Source organism: Falco cherrug, unplaced genomic scaffold, assembly GCF_023634085.1.
Source record: "Falco cherrug isolate bFalChe1 unplaced genomic scaffold, bFalChe1.pri scaffold_58, whole genome shotgun sequence".
Classification (NCBI taxonomy): Eukaryota; Metazoa; Chordata; class Aves; order Falconiformes; family Falconidae; genus Falco; species Falco cherrug.
This window is the reverse complement of record NW_026599496.1, coordinates 464,320-492,023: the sequence shown is the minus strand read 5'-3', so window position 1 is coordinate 492,023 and position 27,704 is coordinate 464,320. Positions and strand designations below refer to the sequence as shown.

General features: G+C 52.6%; 1 pseudogene; it reads right to left on the bottom strand.

Annotated features, from left to right (window-relative positions):
• LOC129735200 (hydrocephalus-inducing protein-like) overlaps nt 1-27,704 on the bottom strand; it is a 99,126-nt pseudogene that overhangs the window by 47,225 nt on the left and 24,197 nt on the right.

Below are 27,704 nucleotides of genomic sequence, written 5' to 3'. Positions count from 1 at the left end.
CCCAAAATTTAGGTATCAGAGCACTGTGGAGCCTCTTTGCAGCCAGCAAAAGGAACAGGCACTTGGAGAAGAGTATTATTCTCGTCTCAAGAGGACTCCGACAGCAACAGCGCTTTGAAAAGGCTTATTTTCTCTCCCATTTATAAGAATGTAGCCAGTTTCAGACACACGCACTAGGATCCGCGAATGCCCCCTCGCGAGCTAAGCTCTTTCAGGTAGCACACGCAATTTATCCCACCCAACCTCAGCCAACCTCTCCTCCTCTCCCGCTCAGAGCTGCTCCTGCAGGCACCCTCGCTCGCTTCTGCCTCGGGCTGCCGCCGCCGCAGTGCTGGCAGACCGCAAGGAAAGCGGGCGGGGGAAACGAGGGAAGAGCAAGCGCCTCTAAAGAGCGGCCCAGCCGGGGAACCGGGGAAGACGAGCAAACTGATGGATGATACAGGGCAAAGAAACTCGGCAGCTCCTGCAGGACTCCCAGGCAGAAGGGAAATAAACCAGCACCATTAATTCAGTCGAGGAGTTGCTAACAAGCTACCACCAAGGTTTTCCACTCTTGCGAGAGAATAGTCCATAGCGACTGGAAAGGTAAGCAACGTTATTGCAAACAGAAATATGTTTATACTTGTAATGTAGCATTTTCCAGCAGGAGGCTTCTGGGACCTGCTGTTTTCCTCCAGCTCATTCTTTGATAAAGTATGGAAATAAACATATTCCAACTAAAGACAAGTCAGGGACAACCTAGCAACTGGTTTCCATTTTGGTAGCTTCTGAGGGTATCTAACGACTTTGAAATGGCCATAGAACATTCCTAAAGGAGTTCCTGTGGCTTCGGTGAAGCAGAGCCAGGACCTCGAGCACTGAAGAACAACTAGCCTGAAGGACTACAGCAAAACTCCTTGCCGAGCCCACGTGGGAAGTGGGAGCTGAGAGATCCCTACCTGAAGCGGAGGCCCAAGTTGAGCTCCGGAGCAATGGGTTTGTCGGTGACAATCGTTGTGCCCGTGCCGACAGCCTGGACGGGGATGACGTAGGTGTGGCTGTTCTCTATGGACACCTTCACCTCATCCTCAAATCTCTCGGTGTCGTCCAAGTTTGCTATGATGGCCACAGACACCTCGCTCTCGGGGGGGATCACTCCTTTACTGGGTTCAATCCTCCAGCGCGAGCGTTTGCCAGCCTGTAAGATGAGCCAAACAGTAACTTAGGATGGAAACCATGGACCCTGGTCTCCTGCGGGATGCAGAAAAGGATTAAAGACATGAGGGTAAAAACCATGAAGGCTTCGTTTCCCCAACTCTGAGCTACAGTGCCTGGAAACAGCACCCGTGCAGGAGCTCATACAACCTCTGTTTTACCCTCCCTTAACAGACTCACTTTGTTAACCCAGCTTTGTCTGACCCAAGGGATGCTCACCCTCAGGAGAATGCTACTGTCCCTCCAGCCTCCCTCTTGGAGGGCACACCCAGGGAAGCCACTTGATATCTCCTGGCTTCCCGACAACGGTGGCCAGCTCTGCCATAAAGGCTCCAGGCCAGAGGAAGCCAGGACTGCTCCAGTCCCCCCGCCGCAGCCACACGGCTGGGGGATACTGCTGAGACCCCAAAGAATAACTTTGCAAAAGCGGTTGATGAAACCCCAAAGTCTTCTTTCCCAAGAGTCAGGCTTCTCAACAGCCCCTCAAGGGCTGCAGCCCTCTGTTCCCATGAATCATCACCTGCAGTGAGGTGCCCCAAGGCCCTCTGCTTTGGCAAAGTCAGCTCTAAGTGTTTATAGCAGGGCAGCGAAACAAGAAGCAGAAAGAAAACCACAAGACATGTGCCCTGTGGGCATGGCCTGGGCTTCCCAAGCACTCTTTTCCTCTGGGTCCTCACGGGCCTCCCTCTACGGATGGGGCAACAGAGGCGCTGGACCCCTCCAGCCCACCTAAAGCCACATTCACAAGGAGCAAGCTCGCAGAAGAGAAATGCACGCAGTGCTCCTGGGCCAGCAGGAAATGCACTGGGATGCAGACACGTGGCTTTCAAGTGTCCGTCACAGCATCAGTGCTACATGCATCACAGTTCAGCGCTGTGTTTGGGATGACAGGCACCACTCATCCAAAACTCTACAGTATTGTCCAGGAGAGGGTTACTTTCCTTTTCTTTTTTTTTTTTTTTGCTTTAAATAGAAAACAACGGTGTGCTCAGAGGCCTAACATGATAAAAGCAAGTGCTCGATCCAGGTGAAGTTAGCTCGAGTTTCTGTCCGGCGGGCTGGCAGCTCTGAGCTCTAACAGGACACCAGCCAGCCCAAGGGAGAAGAGCAGCAGAAAACCAAGCAGCACTTCGAAGTCACAGAAACATTTAAAATAACACCCCAAAATGACCTCTGCTGACAAGGTGAAGGCTAGCTGGAGGCCAGGGAAGCGGTAACTTGCTGAGCATTCAGGGTCCCAGCAGCAAGCGTAGGTGCTCCCGCTACGCTAACTCCTTAGGCTGGCTGTGCCCTCCACGTAGAGCAGGTCAGGGCTGCATGCCTGCATCCCATAACGGAGCGTGCCAAAGGCATCAAAATGATTCCAGGCACCAGCAACATTTATACACTCAGCTCCATTTAATTTGTCCTCTAGGGCTTCAAAAAAAGAGTCTTGAAAAAAATTTTTAAAAAAGCAAGACGAGACTGGGATGGAGGCAGGTGGCTGCCACGGGGTAAACACTGGGACCTCACTGACCACGGAGGATTCCCACCAACCCTCCCCTGTGGTCCCTGCAGCTGGTCGCTGGCCTCGGAGGCATCGGCTGCGCTGCCGCCAGCCAAGGGCTACCCAGCCAGCTCATTCACACCGAGCCAGTGGGCGTTAGGTTTTCACTGACGTTAATGTACAACTTCTCCTCCGATTCACGCTGACACCGAGCAGCTTGCTTGAAAAGGAGACCCGATAGCTCTGCTCCAGAGGTGAATCTGCAAGTCTGCTATCTGACAAAGCTCATTTATCACAGCTTGGCAACAAGCCGCGCAGTAAGTTGTACCCAAGGAACTATTACTGAGGAACAATGACAGGCTGTCTCGATGGAGCCAGACTCGCAGTGTCCCAGGGTGACCCAGCGCAGACCCACCGTGCCCTGCCAGGCCAACAGCCCACCCCGGAGGAGCACGATTTGCATCGCATCCTCATCCTTTCCGTTAGCATCTGGTGTGGGTCCCAGGGGCAGCACAGTGCACCGCTGAACAGGAGACCTGCCAGGACCAAAAGGCTCTGCCGGACCAGCTCCGCTCAGGTTTTTAGGTCAGCTTCTGCCTACACCGGTCCAGGTTGTGTCCCAGAGACAAGAAATCCCTTGGGAACACGCTAAAAGCATCCATCCCCCTGCTCTGAAGGCCAAAATCTAACTTCTGACAAGATCCCTGCTCCTTGCTTAGGCTTGAATGCTCCAGGACACGATGCAATAGCTGCACGTGCTGGGCAGACAAAGACAGCAGCTATTTCTGTCCCTGCAGGAGCCTGCACCACTGGACGCCAGAGCCAGAGCGCCAGGCAAGGGCTGGCATCAACCGCTTCGAGAAGCTCAGCGCTGAGATCGTTAGCTTCTCCTGGGACAGATTTCATTGGGAATAAGAGCTGCCAACGTTTGCTTCTAGCGGGCATCAGCGCGCATCAGAGATGGACGGCTGGATGGCTGCCCCAAGGGATGGCCGAGGACCCACCACGCTGCCCTCTGCAAGTTACTTTGAGCCCGTTAATTGAAGCCATCTGGTCATTCCAGCCTTGCACGAGTGGAAGAAGCAGCAGAACTCAACATGAAAAATGCAGCTGTACTTTACCAAGCCATAGCTCTGGCGAGAGAGCGCTCACACCTCGTCAGGCGGATCCACCGCCCCCAGTGGGGGTCACGCACGAAGGGGAAATAACCCCCCACCACATCAGCTGCGCACGGAGCCTTGTCCCAGGGGCTTTAGCTGTCCTAAGGGGCGGGAGCCTGTGCTCTTCATAGCAGAGTGACTCCTCACCCGCACAAACTGCCAGTGGCAGAAAGAGCCCAGAAGCACCCTAAGGCCCACAGGGTGGGGATCAGAGCACAAGGCTGGCCGGATGCTCCCACCAGCCACCAGCCTCCTCCTGGCACCTCGGCACCAGCATCTCCTCGGCAAAAGCAGGGGGACCGCTTTGGTTGAGCCTCTGCCCCAGAGCACCAGCAAGGAGAAGTTTTGTGAAATCGAGGCAGAGCTTCTAAAGCCAGTGGAAAAAAAAAAAGAAAAGAAAAAAGAATTAAAGTGTGGCACTCACTGCCACCGACAACGGAGCCCAATTTGTCACACTTGCTTCAGCTAACAGCAGCTGCTGAGTGAGCCAGCAAAGCTTGTCTCCATTTGTGTCCCCTGGCCATTGCTCAGCCCTCCAGGTCCCATCTGCCCTCCCCGCTGGGCTGGGGAGACCAGTGCCACCACTCTGCACATTGGGGCTCTCCAGCCAGGACACGGACACGGCTTGGCCAGCTGCTGCCAAGCACAGGACTGAACAACCAAAATCCTCCGGCTTTTCCCTTGGGAAGAGAGCACAGCTGAGTCACTCTGGCCTGTAGCAGCGTAACTGCCTTGAAGACTTCTACCCTTCTTGAACCCTGTTGGCCAGCGGGTGCAGCACAATGCGACAAGTTCCCTTCTCCTAGATGAGCAGAGTAACAATTTCTTCCATTACTGAAACACAGCAATTTTGAAAGACCATGAACCCATAGAAGATAGCGGATGCCATAAAATCCAAACTCTTCCCTGAGGCCAGGTTTCAGGCACCTTTTCCAAGGTCTCCTCCAAACCTTTGCTCCCCCTTTTAAGGCCCACGTGCCCCAGACCTAAGCCTGAGTGACACTGGGAGGGAAACAGCCTTCTACCTTCCTCAGCTTTTGGTACAACCCCTCACCAGCATGAGACTGGACGCTCCTGGCCACGAGCCCTGTTCACGACTGATGCTGTGTGTTTCCAGGCCCTGTCAGCTACAACAAAGGGCTCCGGCAAAACCAAACTGGGTGGAAATGCACAAACTGGTACCGCTGTGTATAAGCAAAACACAGCCTTTAAAGCCAAACCAAGGGTTTCACTCTAAAGGTGAGCTTTTGGAGCACCATGAGGCTCTGGTGGGACAGCTCAGGAAAGAGTTAAGCCTATCCATCTTCAAAACTTCTGCTCACCTTGGAAGAGGCCACATATGCAGGGCTAGTGCTGCCCGTACCCTGGAAAGTTAATTTAACCCTAATTTCTAAACAGCACTGCAGATATCATGAGAAGGGCGCAGCACTGTCTGCCTCTGTCTCACTATGAGCAAACACTGACAGGCTGGCTAATTATTCAGCTGCTTTGGGGGCGGGGGGAGTGATTTACAGTAGATTTGAAAACCACCCTCTTGCTGATTGAAGTCTGCTCCGACTTCAGCAAGAGTAGCTGGGGAGAATTGCAGACAATGCTGATGTGCTCTTCAAAGCCTTCACTGCCCGCAACCTGCACGGTTTGCTCAGAGAGCAACAGAATCACCCGTCAGCCAGACCCAGAAACAGAGTCACTAAAGCAGCATCAGCACTGTTTGGAAGTTTATCTCCGTGTTTTGCGGTCTTTCCATATGGCCATTTCATTAATAAAAGCAATGTCATCAAAAGCTTGAGGGAATAAGCAATGAAATTAGTAAATGAAACAAATCCTGCACTACAGGGGAGCAGAGAGTATGGGAACTGCGTGTTCTGCCCTTGCTTACACCGCACCTGACCAAGAGCCTTTATACGCTGCCTGAAAAATCCATGGAGTTATCCACAGCGAATCCCAGTGACAAGATAACCAGGTACAGCTTTTTTTTTTTTGCTTTTTTTTTTTTTAAAAAAAAAACAAACAACAACCAACCAACGAAATCTTGGTCTATGCTGCAAGGTCAGCTCCAGTTGAATGTGGCAGCAGCTCATCCCCGGGAACGCAGACGGGGATCTGCACTGAGCCACCAGGCACCCTCCTGAAGACAACCCAGCTGGCTGTACAAGCACTGCTGGAAACCAGGCAGCAGCAAGCTTCACCTGGAGCACAGGGCTCTGGATCCGGGAGCTCAGGGCTCAGGCTGAAGGAGACAGGACCCCGCATTACGACTGTCATGAGAAGAGGAAACCCCAAGGAAGCTTTTCTGTCTCCTCCTCGTTACAAGGCACTGGGAAACCATTTGCCACCCTGCGGTAGCACATAACAGACCCAGCACGGGGGTTATGCAGGCAGAAGAAAGCTGCCACTGATTGAGAAAAATTACACCCTAGGCCTGTCTTTTCTTTCCTGATCACAGAGACGCGATACGCAACTGCCTTCTGCGATGCCAAGAGATGTCAACCTTAGCAGTCACACAAAAGAGCCCTGAGAAGACAGCATGACAAAGAACAAGTAGGAAATTATCTAAGAACGATGCTTTTTCCTTTCTGCAGGGAGAGCAAACACTTCCATCAATCCATAACAAGCCTTTGGCACTTGTCAATATGGCAAAAATCAGGCACTTAGGGAGGCAGGAAAAGAAGATGACAGCGGAGCAAGGAGGAGAAACAGCCACTTTTATCAGCAGGTTACATCAGCCCCCAGCTAAGCTGCAACAGCTCCTTCATGTTGATCCATTGCTCCAGTCTTTTTTTACCCAGGGCAGACACAAATCCCCCCCTCGCTGGATCCAGAGGATTCCCTAGCAGGCTGGGCTGCCTGGCAGCTGGGAAAGCAATCTGACAGGGAAAAGCACACCCGACAGACACAGGATTCACTGGGTGAGCACAGGATGACACACTGGTCCCAAGGGTCGCAGATCTGCAGACACCCTGGCAAGCAGGGATAAGCCAACTGAGGACGCAGGTATGCAGTCCCTACAACCCTCTTCCCACCCAAAAAGCCCCATCTCAACACACAGATTTGGCGGGGTTTTATTTATTTTCTTCTGGTGGCAGAGATGCTCCCTGCTGCTCCCTGCAACTGAGAACAGAACAGACACAACTCACCCAGCAGAGAGGAGAGGGGTACAGGGAAGCTGGTGCCTGAGGGGAACTGCAAGTAATTCCTGAAGTCACTGTCCCAAAGTGAAGTTCACCACAAATCATGCTGGCTTGCTCAGGTAATGATCTTGTCTCCCCCAAAGCGAGCAGCAAGCTTGCCTTAAGAGGAAGAGCAATTTTCACTCGACGGTTAAGAGTACCATCGGGGTGGCAGCACGGCCATCTGCATTACAGCATCTTCCTTTTCTGTTTCAAACAAGACACCAGCCTTTCGTTTGCCCTGTTGCTGCCCCTCAAATTAACCTCATTCAGTTCGTCAAGCTGCCGGTCAGTGCGCATAACATTCCCAATGCAACGCTCCTGTGAAAATTTCAGTCAATAACTTGCTCTTTCAAGTGGAGACCATGATCTCTGAGCCTCACAGCCACCGTTTGCAGATTGGCCAACAAATGGGAGACAGGGAAATCACGGCTCACCCCCCTGCAGCAACCTCCAAGCAGGAATCAAAGCAGTGGCTTTGGCGCTTTACAGGACACAAGGCTTGGGTTCAGGGACACGGGGGAATGAAGGATGCCCGTGTCACCCATCAGCTGGGCTAAGGCACAGCCCAGCCTGCTCCGCTCTCAGGTGGACACGTGCGCGTCACCCTGACGCCCGACTGCATCCCAGGCTTTATCTCCACAATTATTCAGTCCCCTCTGCTTCCCGTCAAGGAGCTGCCAGGCAGCGTAAGGCAGCCAAGGGCAAAACTTCAACTGGGGCAGCAAAAGAGCAGCAGAGCAGGCAGCTGCTGAGGGCCAGGGCGCAGCTCGGGCACATCTCGCCCACGCCCGCGCTGCTCCCATCAGGCAGCCTCAGCAGCACCGTGCCCGGAGTCTGTCTGAAGAGCCCTTGGTGAAGCGGCTGATGGAGCAGGTTCCCAGGACCTGCCTCCTGGCACGTCTCCATGAGAGCAGCAGCTGCCCTGAAAAGCAGAGATGCTCACCATGGGGGAACTCGGCCCCGTGGAGTCAGCAGGGGGGATCATCACACACACAGAGTCACAGAGCGGCTGGGGCTGGCGAGACCTCTGGAGATCATCTGGCCCAAGCCACTGCTCAAGCAGAGCCCGTCTTTATTGCAGGCAAAGAAACCGTCCCTGAGCCGCCTCGTATTACTGCTCTAGTGACTGATCAGCCCCAGGACTGGCAGAGATGGCGGTGAAGCACGACAGGCTTTATTGCCCAGTCCCATGGGTTAGGGCCCTGAGGCAACGGAGGGGCAGATGTACCCTGCAAGCCCCCCGGCTACACCGCGAGCTGCCCGGGGAGGAGGGAGGCATTGCACCGGGGCAGCAGGACCCGAACAGCTCTGCGGGTCACTGCCTGCGACAGGCATGCAAACCCATCATTTCAACACCAGTACCAGCCATCCCTGGTGGCTTGCTCTCGCCACAGATGGAAAGTGGGTTTTCATGGTGGATTCAGAGAAAGCTGCCCTGGGAATCCCTCCCCCACTTGGAGGTTACCTTTGTCCCCCAAACAGCTGGAAAAGCAGCAAGGAGGAAATTCGTCCCCCTCCTCCTTGGCCCAGGAGGCTGAGCCTGGCCTCTCGCATGCTGCCTGATGCTTTACCCGCAGACCCAACCAAGCCCACAGAGCCAGGCCTGGGTGAACCAGCTCCACAAATCCAGCCCACCTAGCGTGGAGCAGAACAAACCTCCCCCCAACCCTGTTTTTAAGCCCCTCACAGATCCCACCTCCAGTGAGCGGCACATCCCACCCAGCCTCCACACGGAGCCCTCCCTGGCTGCACCAGCCCTGCCCCCCCCCGACAGGGCAGCAACCCAACCGCCTCCTGCCACCTGCCACGCAGCTTGTCAGCTGCGGCCTCCATCAGTTCAACGGCCTTTCCCTGCGGCTGGCCCCCGGAGATGCTCTGCAACGCGACGGAGCCCACAGACCCTGTAGCTACACAACCCTTACCGTTACATGTTTGTGCAACACCACAGCTGGTTGGGCCCCCAGCAGGTGTGAAACTCACCTCACCACAAGCAGGCTGAGGACAAACTTCACACCCCAGACTGTCACAAACAGCAGTCTGACACAAAGCAAACGCAGACCTAATGGGGAAAGTGTCGGGAAATCCATGCCCGTCCAGGAGCAAAGGGCCACAGGGGCCTCTTGATCTCAGAGTTCCAAAGACACGACTCTCCGTTAAATACCCTCCAGAAAACAAAGGGAAAACTTGTAAAGATGATCCAGACTCCTTTCTGCACAAGCGTCTATGCAAGCTGTCTACTTTACTGAGGGGTGCCCCAGCTAAAACTGCCCCCAGAGCCAGGCTTCTCTCGCTGCGTTGGGACGGAATGCCTTGCTTTCTCTCCGAGACAGCAATATGGAAACGGTGCATGTAAAAATCAAGCCACAGGCTGCTACAGACCAGTCAATTTTCATTGGGAAACAGCCCCACAGATACTTACCATCTCTACACAGAAGGATGCAGGGATGACAGCCTGATTGGAGAGGTGGAGACTTTTGGACGCATCTTGTAGAACTTGAATACTGCCGAAATTTATCTCCCTCGGATGCACATAGACAACCGGTCCTTCTCCAACGCTCACTAAAGACACATTCTGCTCCAGGAAGCAGGTAGGAAAGAAAAAAGAAAAGCAGGGGAAGTTAAAAAATATGAGACAGCTCTAAGGTTCCTCCTCGACGGGGCGATAAGTACGGCTGTTGGAAGTTTTCAGTGTTGCAAGGCTGAAACAGAAGGCCTGGGGCAAGTGCAGGCTCGGGAGCGATCCCATCTGAAAGCCACAAGCTCCCGTTCTCAGGGGACAGAGAAACCCTGGGTCCCACGCTCTCCTTTCCAGACCTCCTCCACAGTTAGCTCTCCTTTCTCTGCCTTGTGCCTGCTCCCGCTCCTTCTGCTGCTCAGCTGAGCCCCAAACCTCCCTGACCACTGCTGCTGCACAGTGACACTTGGACGGTTACTTCTCTGACATTCCCAAAAATGCACCTCTGAAAACCAGCACAAGCCAGAAGCGAAGCAGGCTCTTCAGAGCAGAGATCGTGCAAGTTACTGCACACATCTGATGTGTGCCTAGGTGCATTGCCGGTATGACATGAATAACAGGCATTAATTATTCATTACATCATTCAAGCGGTGTTTTTTCTCTTGACAGTCAGACCCAAAAAGCTTTCTCCTTGCAGAACTGGCACAGACTACTGGAGGAGGAACACAGATCCCTTTGCTAAACCACCTTCCCACATCATTAAAAACAAGGAGAATTTGTCCAGTCTTGCTGTGGATTTTACTGGTTCCAAACACCTCAACACTTCAACAGGATCTGAATGCATAAAACTCCCAATGCTGACCAGATGCTGTATGATTCACTGGAGGGCACAGAGTACGATTTAACCGAAAAAGAAACCAGCCTCCACCGTGTACAACCTTAAATGATGTCTGGCTCAAGGAAGTGGCATTGACAGCTGTCAGAATCACCAGCCCAACTCAGCCAGAAGCAGCAGCATCCAGAAATGCTCATCCCTTGACAGGCCACTGATGCATGCAACTAAGCACCAAAAAAAATCACCTACCAAGGCTGGGGCCTCAAAAATAAGGAACTGAAGCCACGCACGACGATGCATGTCTGGGTGATGCTGCCCAAAGCTCCCAGGAAGGAGGAGCTGCAGGGAAGAGCTGCGCCTCGCCAGCCAGCTCAGCTTCCTGGTGACAGCGGGACAGCAGCAGCAAAGGCAGGGCAGAGCTCTTTGGGAATGAGCAGAACAACATCTGGAGGATGCCCAGGCAAGCTGGCTTCTGTCAGCCTGTGTACTAACACGACGCATCCTCACCACCAAGGAGAGGGCTTCAAAAACCCCAACCCCTTCGTCTACAGGGTTCTTAAAAGGGACAAGAAAAATGCCATGCAACAGCGTTACAGGCAACATGGCACAGGGAAAGGCAGCAAGAAGAGATGGCAGCTCTGCCATCAGCAATATTGCCACAGCTACAGAAACAGCCACCAGCCACCGCCCCACCCCACCCCACCCCCCAGCACCTCTGGCTTTGTCAACAGGTAGGTCATGTCACATTTGATCACTTAGGAACGAAGAGCATCTGACCCTGGCGGACAGCTGTGCTCGAGTGCCCGCTTATTCTGACAGCGGTCAGCTGCCAAACCCCCTGCCCGCGGCACACGAGGCTGCCTTGCCACCAGTAACGCCAGGGCTGGGATTTACCAGCTCCTTCATGCAGATGACACACACCAGACTGAAGCTGGCACGCGGTCACCTGCAAACAAAATACCCGACAACAGAGCTGTGGAGGGACTCTGCACAACCTGGATGAAAGATCTGTACCACGTTCCGCCTGAAATGGCGGTAAAGACCAGGCATCGACACTGGGCACCCCAGCCGAAGGCAAGAACGAGCTTTGAAGTTCTATTGGAACACGCTGCAGCGATTCCCAAGGTCAGACTTGCAGCCGTACGGGTAGGATCTGCCACCAGCGCAGGACACGTAACAAGACAGCCAGCTCTTCTGCCAGCCCAGAAAGCTTTGGGTGCGTCAGCTACCAGGGAACTACTGGAACTGCACTGCAACCAGAAGACAGACCTACAGAAAACGCAATGCATCTAGTCCTTTCTTTAGGGACAGCTACGATTCTCCAGCTGAAATGCTCGCCCTTTGGGCAAAACATCGACACGTTCACGGCCAAATAGAAAAGATTAAGGTAAGGTCAACTTTCAATTTATAAATTGTTAGCCCAAGGGTAAAAGCTTTTCAAGGGACCTGCAGCTCAAAAACCAGGTGACATTTAAACAACTGGCTATTCCAGTGGGGAGAAACCCTCCTCTTCCAGGGAAGCATGCCTTCTATCTGCGAGCAACTGTTTTGTCAAACGTGAGACTTCCCTGCAAAGCCTGCATTGCCTGGCCTTGCTGTTGACTGGTTTACATGCACATCCCCAGCAGCCGGGGTTGAGATGATCAGTGGCATCCAGGGGATTTGGCATCATCGTTTCAATTCATTTTATAAAAAGTTTATAGCCCTGCATTTGCTTTCAAAATGTCAGCCTTCCTTTCCGTTACAGAAAGCTTCAGGTTCTCAGGAATCCTCTGATATCCCCTTCTGTGCTCAGAGAGAGGACAAGACATTTTAAAACAGCTGCTTCAAAAGTTAATCTCCTTTTAAATTAAAAAGGTTCTAAAATTAAATTATTAACTAAATTTGTTCTCTGTTTCAGCCAGTGGAAGCCAGGACACCACATACAACATTCTCTTGCCTACACTTTGTTGTTGCTGCTGTACATGCCTGAATGCCAATGTCTTGTAGGAGGCTTTAGTCAAGGAATGCTTTGCCTCACCCCTTTCCAAGCTTGGTAGGGAAAAAAAAAAAACCAAACCAGTCTGTACTCCAGATGCAAGCAGCGTGGAGTCTCATGCATCTTTGGATGGGGCTTTTGGCAAAGAGATATGATGGATATTTCTCAGGTGGGATGGACCTGACTTTCATGAAAGCTTAAATCCAGCTTTACAGAAATCATCATTTCAGCACGGCCTCCTACACCGCCCTTGCTTTAGCGGCATGCAGCAATGTCCCTGTGTGCTCCTGAACAAAAGTTCTAATGAAGCAGCAGTTGCTGCTCATCTAATGATGCAGGAGCGCGAGAGACCCAGGAATTGTTCTGGGTTTCAGGCTGGGCTTGTTATCCCGCTTCACACGCCCATAATTAAACACCATCTCAGACGCCTACGAGGACACCACCCTTCTCTAGGCATTAGCTGTTACTTATGCCACGAATCCCTTCTTTCCTTGTCCACACCAGCCACATATTATGACCTTCTCCTTTTCCCTGGCAGAACCCCAGCACACTTTATGCCCCACCAAGATGAGTCACACAAAGGCACGCATCTCGCCTAGCACTCACCAGCGGGGATCTTTCATTCCCAAACACTGAGACACTAGCAATAGTGTCCTGCCTTCCCATCGCCTGGGCTTCCAGCGTAAACGGGATCTCCACCGAGCTGTGAGGCTGGATAATCCCACACGGCACAGGGCTGGAGTACCACACAGCAGCATCCTCCTTGTGCTCCTATAAAGGACAGAATCAAAGACGACAATTGTCAGGATTTGACAGAACCTCAGAGTCTGAGGAAACTTCAAGCTCCTTAACATCTACCACAACAGCAATTCACCCACATTTTTAAAAATCCCTAGGAGAAAGCAGAAAAGCGCAACACAAGGTGCAAGATTTATATGGGGCTAAGTAGCATCCTCACAGGGTCCAAAAGCTGCTGCACCCACAAACACCCACTCCGGTGCTGGCGGCCTCCTTGCAGCTGCTTTTCACAACCCTCAAAGTTCTCCTGCATGAAAGCACCCCAAAGACTAGAACCAAAACTGCTTCCTAAAGAGTTCAAACCGCTCCTGAAGTTCATATTCAGGTAGCTTCCCGTTCTCTGCAAAACTTTAGGTTTGAACACTAAACAGCAAGGTCTTCCCCAAACCCCCTTTTTTCCTAATAAACCCCTCGATAACGACGTTGGAGGGCAGGAGGCGAACGCAATGCCAAACCTGAGGAAGGACTCCATAGCAGCCTGGAAGATCACTGTCATTCACAAGGGTCAGTGTCCGCTCGTAAGGGAATTTCAGAAAGCACCGTCCGAATCTCAGAACAGGGCTGAGCACGTGCAGCGGAGGAACCACACATCTGGGTGAAGAGATGACCAAAAGGAATTAGAGACACAGAGAATGTAGAAGTTGTTCACTCCCCAAACAGCATGAAATAGACACAAGGCATTTGTCTCTGCCAGATAGACGTTTCCTACCTCTACAGCAATCACTCACCTCTAACTTCTTTTTTATCAACAGACTCTTGTAAAGGAGGGGCAGCCCCAGACTCCCGTGGCAGAGGCTGCCCAGTGCCCTGCCCCAGTGCTCTCTCATCAAGCTTTGCCCCTCCTTTGCCCCAGGAGGCCGGCAAGGACCCTCCCACAGTCCCACCAAGGCACGAGCTCTGCGGGAGCCTTCCCGCTGAGGACCAGCGCTCCCCAAAGCTCAAGAAAAACAAGACTCCAGCATCTCAGTAAAAGCAACTCCCTCCTCTCCCGTACCGCTCTCGCCCTGCCTGAAACCTCAGCCGCTTGCCCCCACGATGGAGGGCACCAGCACCGCCTGCCTCTCGCAGTGGGTGACCAGCCTCTCCCAGCTCCTGCAGCTGCCTGGGTCCTCCACACACCAGCCCACACACTGACTCTTCCCATTCCCACTCGTTTTACAAAATTGCAGCCCAGGCACCGCCTGGCTGACTGCCTGGGAGAGGGAACAGCACCAGCGAACTGCATCCCTCTCGTCATTAAACTGGCACCCGCTGCGGCGCAACGCCATTGAGCGTGGCTGCAGCAAGAGCAGCTTTTGGCTTAAGTCTGGGAACGTTCATGCTCAAGAGAACCAGAGAGAGCTGAGCTCACCTGCCACACCAAGGACGAGTTTCCCCTTTAGTTTCCCCCCACCAGTCCTGCCGTAAGCCCCTTTCCCATTTGCACACGCCTTCATTAACTGAGCCAGACCCCAGCTTTCAGCAGGCTGCTCGCCGCCTTCCAAACAAATGCTGCATTTTGGGCCAACCCAACACAAGCCCACCGCTTGCAGGGAGAAGCAGGGGCAGCCCTTTGCAGATTCGTTACTCCTCAAGTCCCAGACGATGGGCCAACAAGGAATATAAGCACTGTTGCCTTCAAAACAGAACAAGAAAGGCATGGCCCTGAGCACGGAGCACAGGTGCTTCTCAACAGGGCCACTGGCAAAGCACGGCTGTGCTCACAGCGAGCTGGGCAGAACCAGCTCATGAAGCACCATTTCTCCTTTGGGGCGGCAGCCAGCACACCACACGCCAGGCAGCGTGCTGGGCCTGGCTACGCGGGGAAAGGTGGCCAGCTGCAAGGAAAGCGCCGGTACCTGGCTGTGAGAGGCAGCGCCAACACCTCCTGGCCAACACCATCCACGTCCAGCACCAGCGCCAGCTCGTATTGCCTCACCGTGTTGGAACACAGGGTGACCTGGTAGAGGAGAAGAGCGGCGTCAAATACTTCAGCACTCCCAGAAGCCATCAGCCACGCACGTGTGGTGTCCTGCCCTTCTCCTTCCACGCTAAGGAAAGGGAGTGTTTTGCCTTGCTTCTGCTGCTGCTCCACGTGTGGACCACTGCCTTTCCCAGTAACAAAACTCTGCTGACAAACCCCACCTGTGAAATACACCTTGCACACCAGGGCACGTGTAAGCTAAATCAAAGCACAACTCATGGTCTACTCACCACTGTATTAAGGGACCAATTTTTCATCTCAACTACAATAGCGGGAACCCAGGGGAGATCTGTTGACTTTCCCAGAACGAGTTCAGCTTTACACTGGGAAGCTGAGGGCAAAACGTGGCCCAGCAAAAGCTGTGCAGTTTGTTCATGGCTGCTGGAGCTTTCTCAGCCCCCGCTGCAGTGAATGCAACTCATCCTGCTCAACAGGAGAGGAAAAATAAGACCGGGAAGAAAAGCAAACTGCTTTAGGCAATGGCATCTCTCTTTTCAACAGCCACCTTCCGTCCTCACCCTTCCTCGGCCCCCTTCAAATCAAACAAATCGCTCTAAGCAGCTCAGAAACACATGCACGGCTTCTGTGCTTGACCACACGATACGTGATCCTTGGCTTACGACTCTGGAAACAAAACGCTGCTCCATCCCAGAGTCCCCCAGCTAACAAAAGCCCATCTCTTACTCGGTTATGCCCAAAGCCAGCAGCGCGGCAGCTCCACCTGTTGAAGCACGTATAGCCGGGCTCATCCCATACCTGGATATCCAGGGCTCCTTGGGAGCGGATGGTGCCTTTGCAAGGCATTATGGTAAATTCCATTGGCTCGACGTGATGTTGGGCTCCCTTCCTCCAGGACAGGCAAGTGTTGTCTGAAATCTGAATAAAACTGGTGATGCTGCGCTGTCCTGAGCCATCGCCAGGAATGCGAAGGTTGAAAGTCACAGGCACCAAGGAGGTGTTAGTGAGGCGACACGACAGGGTGTGAGGAAAGCCTGGAAAGGTGAGACAAATACCAGTTAAGTCCCCAGTTACGCTGCGATTCCTGCTGCGACTCTCCTGTTAGGATAAAACCCTGCTTGGAGTTGAGCTCTTGTCAATGCGCACGGCAGGTTAACTGAGAAGCTCAGGGAGGAGCGAGTTGTGACTGAAGTTGCCTTTTCTCTCGACGGCCGAGCTTGCTTCCTTGGCAATGGGCAGCGGTGTTGGTGCTGAAGAGCAGAAGTCTCCCTCTAACTGTGAGGAGCCCTCTCACCTGCCCCCAAACCAGCCCCAACTCTTTCTCACTGACGAGCGTGCATCCAGACAGACCATTTATCCTGAAAATTCAGCCTGTAAAATTCCCCATTAACTCCATGAACATTCCCCTGGTTTTCAATATATGAAAGTAGCAGATTTTCCTTGCTGTAGCTTCTCTTCAATAACAAGGAAGGACGAAACTGGGCACTACAACATGATGCACAGCACTCTGATGCAGCTTCCCTAGGCAGGATCCCTAAGGCAGCTCCTGTTTCGGGGCAACCAGACTGAGCACAGGACGACTGAGCACAGGACAACTCAGCCCACCCCACTGCAGGAAACCTGACGCTTCCTTAGAAACGAGCAGGAACGTGTCTCGCCTTACCTAACAAATGGGGACATCACATCCTCGCTGCCTTTGATTACTGCCCGCAACACCTGACATCACTTTAGCTCTGACACTTGCTTTCCCTAATGGAAAACCAGTGATACAACCACACTGGGTGGCAGGGGATGTGCTGCAGAGGCAGGACACCAGCCCGCAGCTTGCTCTGGAGCAGACACCAGCTCTGCCAGAAGGAGACACCTCCCATGCCCTGCTTACCAAGCGCTATTTGCATACAGACAGGGAGGAAAACCACCTGCAGGCACAGCAGATGTTTCTCCGTGCCCATCAGCAGTGAGCATTGCCCACCGCCAGCAATTACTCCGGCCGGGGGGTGGGGGGGGCACAGAAAGGACACACACAGACTGCACAGCCCCAAATGGGACCGAAGTCGCCAGAGGCAGACAACAGTCAGCAGCACAGTTACAAGAAGCAAAAATACAATAGCTGCCTTCAGCTGAAAAGGCCTTGTTAACGAAATCAGATTAAGTAGGATGAATCTCCTATTACACAACCGTATTCCTGCCTGGTGCATTTCTTGTGGGTTTATTTATTCAAAAGGAAACACAGCAGTGGCAGAGCGGTGATGCAGGGAGAGGGGGAAGCGGCTCGGGGAAGGTAATGAGTTTACTTTAAAAAGCCCACAAACATCATGAAAACACAGAGGCATCCAGGGTGCAGAATGGTAACGGCCCTTCAATCAATCCGCAATTGATTTCACATTTAAACTTTAGATCATCTCAGTAAAAAGCCTTTTGTGAGACTCGAGATGGAGAATCAGAATCTGCATTTCAATGGAGACACTGGGGCTCAGCCACCCGCTCCGTCAGCGCTTCAGCTGGGGAAGGAGAAGGAGCCCACATCTCTGGGGACATCAGTGCCCAACACAGAGCTACTGCCTGGGCTTAGATAACCAGGAGCCCTCACGGCACAAATCAACATCTCACACTAAAGGTCAAGTGGGTAAGTGGTGTCCTCGCCTTGCAGCAGGAGCGTTCGCCCTGAGCAGCCACAGGCTAGCGTGTGGCTCCAACGCCCTTCTCCTGCAGCCCCAACCCCTGGGCCCTTCTGGGACAAAGGCTTTCACCATCATTCTGTCGCCAAGGTATGGGAGGCTGGGGCTGAGCAGGCTCTGAGGGCACCAGAAAAATACTGGCTTGCTATTCCTTTGGCCCTATTTGCTCTCACGACAGTAAAACACCACCTGAGCAAGCGGCAGCCCTGCTTTTAACACCCTGAAGGCTGCTGTGGAGGAACACAAGCGACAGATGTTCTTCAAGTGCTTCATTTCAGTAAGGCACAGACCTCCCGACCTGCAGTCCAAGCCCAGGGCACACTCACCAAAGGAGACATCACCGAAGTGGAGGGAAGGTACATTGAAATGGAGAGTTGGTCCAATGACACAGCCCCTGTAAGGACAAAGGCAGAGGAGGAACTGGCTTGGTTAAAAAGAACTGCAAAGCATTCAGCTTTTGTTACCACCGGGACAGGGAAAAGCTGGTCTCAGCACCACAGTGGGTTTCAAACCAACCCGTCACCCTCGTGCTCGACTAAGACATTAGACGACACCCTTTTTTCTCTGCTCCATCACCAAATGAGGTAGGTGGGAGATGATTACACAGAGATGGCTACAGATGTGCCCACCAGGCTCCTAGAACCCTCCTCACCTGACAGTCAAGGTCACAGGCTCAGGGGACCCACCCACACTGAACCGGAATTCTTCTGTGAATGGCCCCAGGATGGTGGAACTGAAGGAGATCCGGAGGACTTGGAGGCCATCTGGTGAAATGATGCCCTCCTGGGGGTGGAAGGAGAAGCAGGAGCCCAGAGCCGTCCCTGGAGGGACCAAGCTGAAGGGGGCATCGATGACTCCTTTGTTAAACAGGATCGCCTGCAGCAGCAAGAAATCAAAATGGAAATACATGAGGAATCTTCCTTCCTTACAGAAGGCTGATTTCTTCTCTAATTAGACATCTATAAAAGGCAGAAGATGCCACGTGTTGCTGCTTGGCTGAAGCTAAAGAACACACAACGGGACAGGTTCTGCCTTTGGGCTTTTGCATGCAGAACAGCGATAACTTCACAGAAACTGAGTCACCCTGGGCTTATTCCACTGACACAGAGCAGTCCGCTTGGACTTGCATCACCAAGGCGATGCAGACCTGCCCCAAAGAGCAGCAAAGGGCGGTCACAGCATTACTAGCGCATCGCCACCTAACTGCTTCTGCTCCAGACGAGCCCAGTCCCGCCAAGGGCAAACACATTCAGCTCCCATTGCCGCCAACAAGCTCATCTGATGTGGAAAATACCTCGGGACAGCCCTATAACCAGCTTCAGCAGCACTCCCCGACTCTGCTAGGGTACGTCAGTGAGGCTCATTTTATTCTTTTCTTTCATCCGAGAGTCTCTCTGTCTTTGCTCAACCAGACACGTCAAGAAAGGGCGAGAGTGAGGTGCATAGCAGCTCCTCCTAGTCTAAAGAATTTCTCTTTCACAAATATTCACAGCCATCATCTGCTAATCTACCATTATTTACTGTTCCAACAAGCGACGCAATCCTGCGGCGCTTGGTGAGATTCAGCTCTCTTCACGTTCAGCAAGGAGCGCCCACACCTGCCTGTGAGTACCAGCACGCTGTTGGTCACCAGACCTACCCAAAAGCAAAGCCCTACAGTTTCCGATGGCTGCAGGTGACATCCTGCCATTTCTGCGCTCCCAACTACCTGCTCTGGAGGTTTTTTCCCTAATTTCTGTCCCCGCAAAACCTGTCAGAAAAACTGAGACAGAAGCAGACATACAGCCCTTATTTTCCAGTTTTGCAGCTGCTGTTGAAAACATTCACCTATTCCAACTCTGCACTGGTAACTGGAAAACTACTCATGTGTTTTACACCTTAGTTACAAATTGCACTTAGGGATCCTGCGCTGAGGTTCACCTCCAGTCTGGCTGCTCAATACAGCACCTACAGTATCATCTACTTATTCACATTTTCTCAAGTAATGAAAAAAAATAATTTATATAAATAGACTCCATAAAGTATCAGCATTAAAAATGCATAGAGCGCACAAGATTTTGGTAAGAAAACCCCTTAACATGTCCTTCCCTGCCACAGTCAAGCTTTTGAAAGCGTCTGGCACGACGTATTGCCTCATTTTCTACCTCTTTCAGTTGCTGTATTTTTTTGGGGGGGTTAGATTTTTGGGGTTTTGGGGGTTTGTTTTTTGGGGGGTTTTTGGGTTTTTTGGGTTGTTTTTTTTCTTTGTGTGGGTTTTGGTGGTTTGTTTTTTTTGACAGAAAACTTGCCATCATGGGTGGGGGGAGGGAAACATGTAGAAAGCTCCTCTGCTTCATTTCCAGAACTGCTCTGCTCTGTTCACAGAGCCAGAGGTGCACCAGGTCTGAAGGGTGGCAGGAGGCTGGTCAGCAGGGAAAGCGCTCCCGGTGCCTGCGCGGGCAGCTCTGTGCGGGGAGGCTGGCCGGCTTCCCTCCGGCGCCAGGAGCCAGGAGGATGCGCTTCACTGAAAGGTGTTTGCAACGGACTCGAGTTGGAACACAACACGTTTGTTCCAGCTGCTTTTTAACCGCCAGGGTACCAGGGTGCAGTGATTCTAGGGCTGAAACAAAAGCCTCTGGATCCTGACCGTTTTGACCCGGTGGTGCTTTCATGTGTCAAGGGCTGGTTTTTCTGCATGAAGCCTCCCAGCTGGTCTCAAAGGGAGGTTGCCAAAAAGCAGGGATCGGGGCTTTGGGAACAACAGACACACCCTTCAGACCCCATCAAAACTATCCAGATTCTGCAAAACCTCCCACATTTCACTCACGTCAAATATTCCGTGCTCACAACTGCCAGCGTTGCCAGAAATCCCGCAGGCCCACAAAGCTCACCGCTGCCCCAGGAGCCATCAGGATCCACCCCAACCCCAGAAAACCCCACTGCTCACCTCATAGCTCTGGGCTGATCCAACAAAAACCTTCCCGATGTCCAGCTGGTCAAAGCTGAAGCGCAGCTGGGGCCCTATGCCGCTCCCTTTGATGCGCAGGGGCAGCCTGGTCTCACGGCCTGGGGAGAGATTGCCATGTCAGTACAGAATTCCTTCGGTTCGCCTGGATTTTCCAGGCAGCCTCGGAGCCAGTCCCTGACTCCGGGCTGGGTGGCACCAGCACTAGGTGCTCCGCGAGAAGATACAGGACCCCTCTCTTCCCTCAGGAGATATACTTCGGGGCTGGCTTCTCATTTCTAACTGAGCCCTCGGGCTGCTTTATAACTTAGCAATCACTTTGCACCCTGAAGAAGATATGCTGCGCATAAAAGACGATTTCGGAATTCCTTCCCATGCACTTAGACAAGCTTTGAAATCCGTTCAGTGAAGGCACAAAGCTCACAAAACAGAACCAAAGATAAAAACCTGCTGTCTGTATCGCTGCCATCAGAGATGACCGCACAGGAGCTGAGAAGGAAGAGCCCAAGCAAGGCCCAGCAGCCGGCTGACAGCCGCACCCCAGCAGCCTGCTGAACCCTGCGCAGTTACCGTATCAATAAAAAGCTGTTTCATGGCCTTTGCATCCGTCAGCTTGGAGCAGTAAGGACGGGATCAAAGCAGCTGGGTTAGTGATCTCAGCACCCTCCAGAACGGGAGCCTGGCTGCTGGGGACCACTGGCCTCGCACCTCCTTCCTCTTAGATGGGGAAAATCATTTCCCTGGATGGAAATCTGACAGGGACCTCCCGCTCTTGAAAACCACCTCAAGCAGCACCACACAGACGGAGAGGAAGGACAAGGTAACCTGAACCACGGAGCTTGCTGCAAGCATTCCCTGCCCCGTGCCAGCACAGCAAAGCCGTCACACCTCTGTAAGGGCAAAGGCAGCGTAACGCGGTGGGTCAGTGATAACCGCTCCCAGCAAAAGCCGTGACAGCACTTCTGTCAGCCAGGAGGAGCATAAAGCTTGTCTAGCAGACTGCTCGCACTGTGCTTCCTGGGCAGGGAGCTCACCCTGCTGAGGGCAGCGAGCCCTGTACAACACTACGCAGATGCAGCACGGACTTCGAGCCACGAGGTGACTGGTCCCACGCAGGGAGAGCGGCACACGCCTGGTACTTTCACAGACACCCTGCGCTCAGCGGGGCTCAGCCACCTACGGTCTGGCAGCGCCTGGAGAGCGGGAGGTGACCCAGGGGCAGGGGGCACGTTTCACTCAGCTCCTACCGCCTCAGGAGCCTGACAGTGCATCCATGGATCCAAGGCTCATCTTGCAGGTCTACAGGGGCTCAGTGCTCGTCCACCAAAGCTCTTCTGCGGTCTAGCTCTCTGGCCTTTACAAACACCTTGCAGCAGAGCAAATGCCTGGTAGGAAGGCTTATTCCCTCGCTGCTTTGGCTGCTCTAGAGCCATCAGTGGTCAGAGCCAGGCATCCTAAGCCCTGGCTCTGCACAGACCAGCTGGAAGCCACAGGGACAGCAGGAAGGTGCCGGCGCTGCCCTGCTGACCACCGGCCCTTCCTAGCAAGTCCACGGGGACCAAGGGGGCTGGAAGAGTATTTGTGCCCTGCCTTTGCGGTGGGTGGCAGGAGGAGGAGAAAGGAGCCGTACCTGAGATGTCGCAGTAGGCTGTTTGTTGATAGACTCGGGCTTCTCGGGGTTTGAAGATCACCTTAATTTCAATTGAAGAATTTGGCCAGACATCTCCCTCCTAAAACAGAAGCAGACATCAAACCATTTATCCTCAAACACTACATTTCTTGTTTTCAACCACAGCCCTGTAAGCCTTTATTTAGAGCACCAATGAAGAGCAAGAAGCAAACAGCACTTATCCAGGTTTGTAAGACTTTGGAAGCAGCTGCAAAAAATGTCAGTCCCTTACCTTTACTAGCACCTGGTAAAGGCTTTTTTTTTTTTTCTTAATTAGGGTTCTAATAAAGGAACCCAACTGGCTGGCTTCAGCAAATCAAGCATTTCTTCAGAAGTACCAGCTGATCTAAGCACAAGGCACCTTTTTCCTCCAACCCTTCCCTTGCATCCCTGTCTCCCTATGGCCATGGGAATGTTTTACCCAGATCAGAAGAGAGTCAGCAAGTCAAAGGGATTTTTCCACTCTTCGTTACAAACGTGCTGCCTCTTATACCCTCAACCTGTACGTGCATGTAACTCTTTAATGGATTCTGGTGAGTCAGGGCACTCGGCACCAAGCAGAACAAGCCCTCCTGGGGAGCAGTGAAGACCAGGCTCCTCCTGCCCTGTGCCGCCAGCACTGAGCCAGCTCGCAGGCTCTTCCAGCTGATGGATGACCCGAGAAGGGAGCTGAGAGTCACATGCAGCCCGGTTCTCTCTGCAAGGTGCGTACATCCCTGTTTCCCTGAACACAGGCTCAAACAAGAAGAGATGGCATTTGCTTACAGCTCCACACCTACTGCAACCAGCAAGCTCTTTTCCTTGCCAGGCTCTTGCTCCGGGATTTAACTCCGGCCCATGGTACCAGTGTGTGCGCAACCGCTGCTTCCTCAGGGTCTTCATTCTCTCCCCCTCTCTCAGAGTCCTGGCACTGGTGCTCAGTCCCAGGGAGCCTCGTCATGTGTTTTCAGAGACACCCCTGGCTTCTAAAGGCTCTTGCTTCTTGCGACCGGTTTCAACAAAGGCACCACTGATATTCCCCTCAGTCCCCAGCACTACAAATGCTTCTTCATCCATTTGTTGGCATAAATATATGCATCTCTGACAACCGTAATAATATTTTAAAGCAATGAAAAAAATTGGGAAGACCACAAAAAGAACAGTTATTTTTCTATGCACAAAGCTTGATTCTGCTTGCTGCTGGGTATTCTCCGTGCTTTGTCCAGAGGAATCTTGAACTGAGTGGAGCCTCCAGCACTGCCACAGCATAAATATTAAACAACTATAATACTTCCCATCAACTTAGCACATAGAGCTCAGAGGCCAGCCCCCACAAAAATTAAAGAGCTATGACATGCTGAGTTACTGGGCTGCAGCTACAATGATTCCCTAATGCACAGCCTGCTCAGAGGGAAGAACAGGTAGAGAGAACCGTTTCCAACTCCAACAAACCAAGCGTAAGAACACAGAAGAAACAATAAAGTCACCTGGATTTTTCTCAAAACCTAGAGAAAACACTTTGCCAGATCAAACGGACTTTGTGTTTCTACCCAGCAAGCAACTGGAGGAAGATGAAGCATTACTAGATGATAACACACTCGCTTGAGGAAGCAAACTGGGGACACCAGCCTGCAACCCACAGTCAGCGTACGAGATAGCAGATCCCTCGGGTCCTGCTGGGATGCTGCACAGACTCAAAACCGTCCAGAGAGTAATCTTGAATTTACAGGAATAAAAGCCTTTGGGGTGCTGCTCTGAACAACATAAGCCCTGCTACGACACCTGGAGCTTGCCTAAGCCGAGCCACTGAGAAGAAACACTCAGATGACAGATTTCCCTGGCTTGGCTAATTAGAGTCTAATAACTCACCAGCGCTCCTCACCCAGCTGCTCGCTGTATGTTTAACAGACTGAATTCAGTGGTCTCACCCTGGGCAGGCAGTCCCTGGGGGGGTGGGGGGGGGGGGGGCGTGCATTAGGCAGCTGCTTGCATTTGCTTCCAGCCTGACAGCTGCGGCTGAACACACACCCCGGCTCACCGGCGTTCTGCGCTCCTCCTTAAAGGGCGCTGCGTGGGCTGAGCTGCCCAGTGGTGCCCTTAGATCCTCCAGCTGCTGGGGCCCTCTGCCCAGAGAGCTGCTGACAGCCCTCGCTCGGCTCCTGCGCGACAAACTGTGCCTTGCCAGGCTTACCAGCACCACCCGCCACACAAACCATCGCTGCTGCTGTGCTGAGGAAGGACGTTAATGAAATGCTGAGAGTAGTGACGATGCTTGAGGTCTTCATCTTAGAGGGGCACCAAGCGGGGAAGGAGAGCGCATCCTGAGCCTTCAAACCAAATCTCTCCTTCCACTGAGGCCAGAAAACAAGCTTCTGGCAGCCTAAGGCAGCAGTATCAGTCTTTCAGGTCAACTATCTAACAAAGTACTCTTTTGCTGCTCGTCTCTGCTGGATCACAAGCCAGTGGTACTCACTGGTCTATTTTATGTGCCGCCATCAGATATATTGGCCCTGTGGACGCTTCGGGGCAGTTTGGTTATTACTCAGAGGCTGACAGAGGCAATACATCTCCCGTTAATGGAAGCAAGTGTAACACAATTCATAAGCAAAAACGAAGCTAAGCGGGAAAGGAAGAAAATTAAAAAGAACCGTTGGCCTGGTGAATATGTATCTGCTAACAACAGCGCGCTTTTCCAGCTGAGTGAGTTTAGCTGACTTTGGGATTCGATGAACTCCAAGGCCAGCACATCTGTGACAGAAATACAGCCGACATCTCCGATAAATCAAATCGGAGACACGCTCAGAAAGCCAGACTTACACAACAGCTTGTCTCCCACAGGCTTGGATGGCTGCTCAGAATGTTCATGGTCACATGCTAATTCCAAAATCACTGCCTCCTTTTTTGTTATTATTTTCATCCACAAGTTAACCCCATACAGGCTGAAATAACCCGCTGCAGCTTCCACAGAGAGCAACACCTGGCAGCTACCGGCCCGCTTACACAGCAAAGCTGCTGCACAAACCCTGCAAAGCCACCCTGCCCAGAGAGCCTTTCCAAGGCTATCGTCCCTCCAGCGGCCTCCTAACCTCTGGGAACCTCCAGCCGCTTCTTCCAAGGGTTTGATTCTTTCTATAGGGTGCTCCCAGGGTGATAGGTGGGAAGAGCAGCAGCCGCTTTTGGCCAGAAGGTCCGAGGCAGCAAGGTCCAGGCTCTGGCGGGGCCCCTCCAGCAGATTTACACGGCGCTGCCAGAAGGGGCCTGCCCAAGCTAAAAGTTACGGGGCTGTCACCGGGGAGAAGGTTGTGGAAGTCGGCGGCAGTGCATTCTTAGATTTTACACTTGATAAAGAGGAAAAAATACTAACATTTGATGTGAAGACACCCATATGCCGGGGGGGAAGACAGACACGAGCAAAACTCTGAATGTGAAACTCATTGTTCCATAGATCATGGAATTAATGGGAATCACAAGATTGATAATGCTGGACAGGACAGAAGGGGAGAGGCTCCTGCAGCAGCCCACTTACGCTCAGTCCTAGAGCAAACTATAACATCAACACAGCCATTTAGGAAAGGTTTCCACTCAAGGCGTGAGGCCAGGCTACACTCTGGGTCCGTACAGCGCTACAGGGAGCACCAGGACTCAGTGGGCAGCCAGGCTGCTGGACCTCACCCTAATGCACTTCAGGAGCCCAAGAGCAGGTTAAGCTCGTTATGGAGGTATAGTCGGCTGTACCGCAGCAGGAGCCCTGGGACACGCTCCAAAACCAGCTGACACACTGCAGGATGCTCTTCATGTTCAGCTGATCAGCTCCCACTCCCTGCTACAGCCCTGCTGCTCCGACACAGGCTCTTGGTCACATCACGCTGCTCTCAGCTGCGGCGGTGTGAAACTGCAGCTGTGCTGACATGGGGGGCTCTCAGCCTTGTACGGGCTATAGGAGCAACCAAGAAGAGAACACGATCCCCTTCCTTAAAAATAAATAATAAAACAATAGTTTCACCTATTTTACAAGAAAGAAGAGGCTAAGATTATTCTAGGGTTTGCTCCAAGATGAGAAGGGATTTTACACTGCTCAGACAGCAGGCACTCGTCATCTCAGACCACACAAATACTCAGAATCAGGGCTCTAGTTAATTGAAGGACATGAGGTTTTGTTTGCATAAATACAAAAGCAAAAACTTTTCTCTAAGCGTGCAATAGAACTCAAAAAAGTCTGTTTAAACCCGCCAGCCTTGCGTGCAGGTCACAGACGATGCTGGGAGGGAGATTCAGGCACGGTCTAAGTCCAGATTATATGAAGGGATTGGTCTTGCCGCAATTAAACTTGGGCTGAACTTGCCCTCCTTTCCATAGAGGACCTTTTCATTCTTCAGTATGTGAACTAATACTCATGGTTAATCCCCATACGCTACGTGTAAGGAGTGCCCTTATATATAATCATCGATACCTCGGAACACTGTCGGGACACTTAGGAAGTGCCCTTAATTTACAGCCCTTGCAGCAGAGCTCAGCTTTAGGCAGGCTCTCAGCGCCTGCCCGGAGCTCGCAGTTTAGAAATGCTTTTTGCAACAGTCTCTCCCAGCCTCACTACAAACCTCATGTCTTCCCTCTCGGCACATCAAGACACTGATGTGGGGATCTGCCAAGCAACCTCATTCAGGGAGGAGGAAGAGGAGGAGGAGGAGGAGGAAGGGAGGTTCCCAGCTATCACTTACCACTGGCTCAATGGCAAAAATATCATCAGAGAAAAGCATAGAGTCTTCCTGCACCTTTGCCCTCTGGTTCTGGAAGGCACGGGAGAGAAGGGCAAGGCGTTCTTGGAGCGTGGGGTCCACCGCGCGCTGCTTGAGAAAAGAATTCCTCTCATTCTCCTCCTGCTTCTGCAGCTTGCGACAGCGCCTGCAGCCATGGGGAGACACAAACCAAGCAGATCATTTAACAAACAACATATTTGCAGAGACTGTCATGTAAGTGCAGGAGCAGCAATGCACTGGGGGAGGAAGAGCAGCAGCAGCTCAGCAAGGGGCTGACCCCAAGCCACGGGGTCCCAAGCAGATCAGGTTATCACTCCTGCACTGGCACGGCAGGTACTTTTACGCCACACTCACAAGCTAAGAAGAGGGGTTTGAAAGCTAGCAGCCCTCAGGGGAGCCTCCTGGCTCAAGGCTACAGCCACAACTAATGGACAACCCCACCAACACCCTCAGATGGCTTTGTTGCCCGTAGAGGTGCTCGGGGGAGACGGATGGAGATGAAGGAGCACCCACTGCAGTGCTTCGCTGGGAAGCGGAGAAGCAGCCGGGCTTCAGCTGCAGGTTACCAGCATCACTTGTTTATCTTCCCCTTTGCACCGGCAGGGATAAGCAAACTGGCTGCTCCGTTGCCTACACTGCCATCCAGCAGAGGATCCCAGAGCACTTGCAAAGCAAGC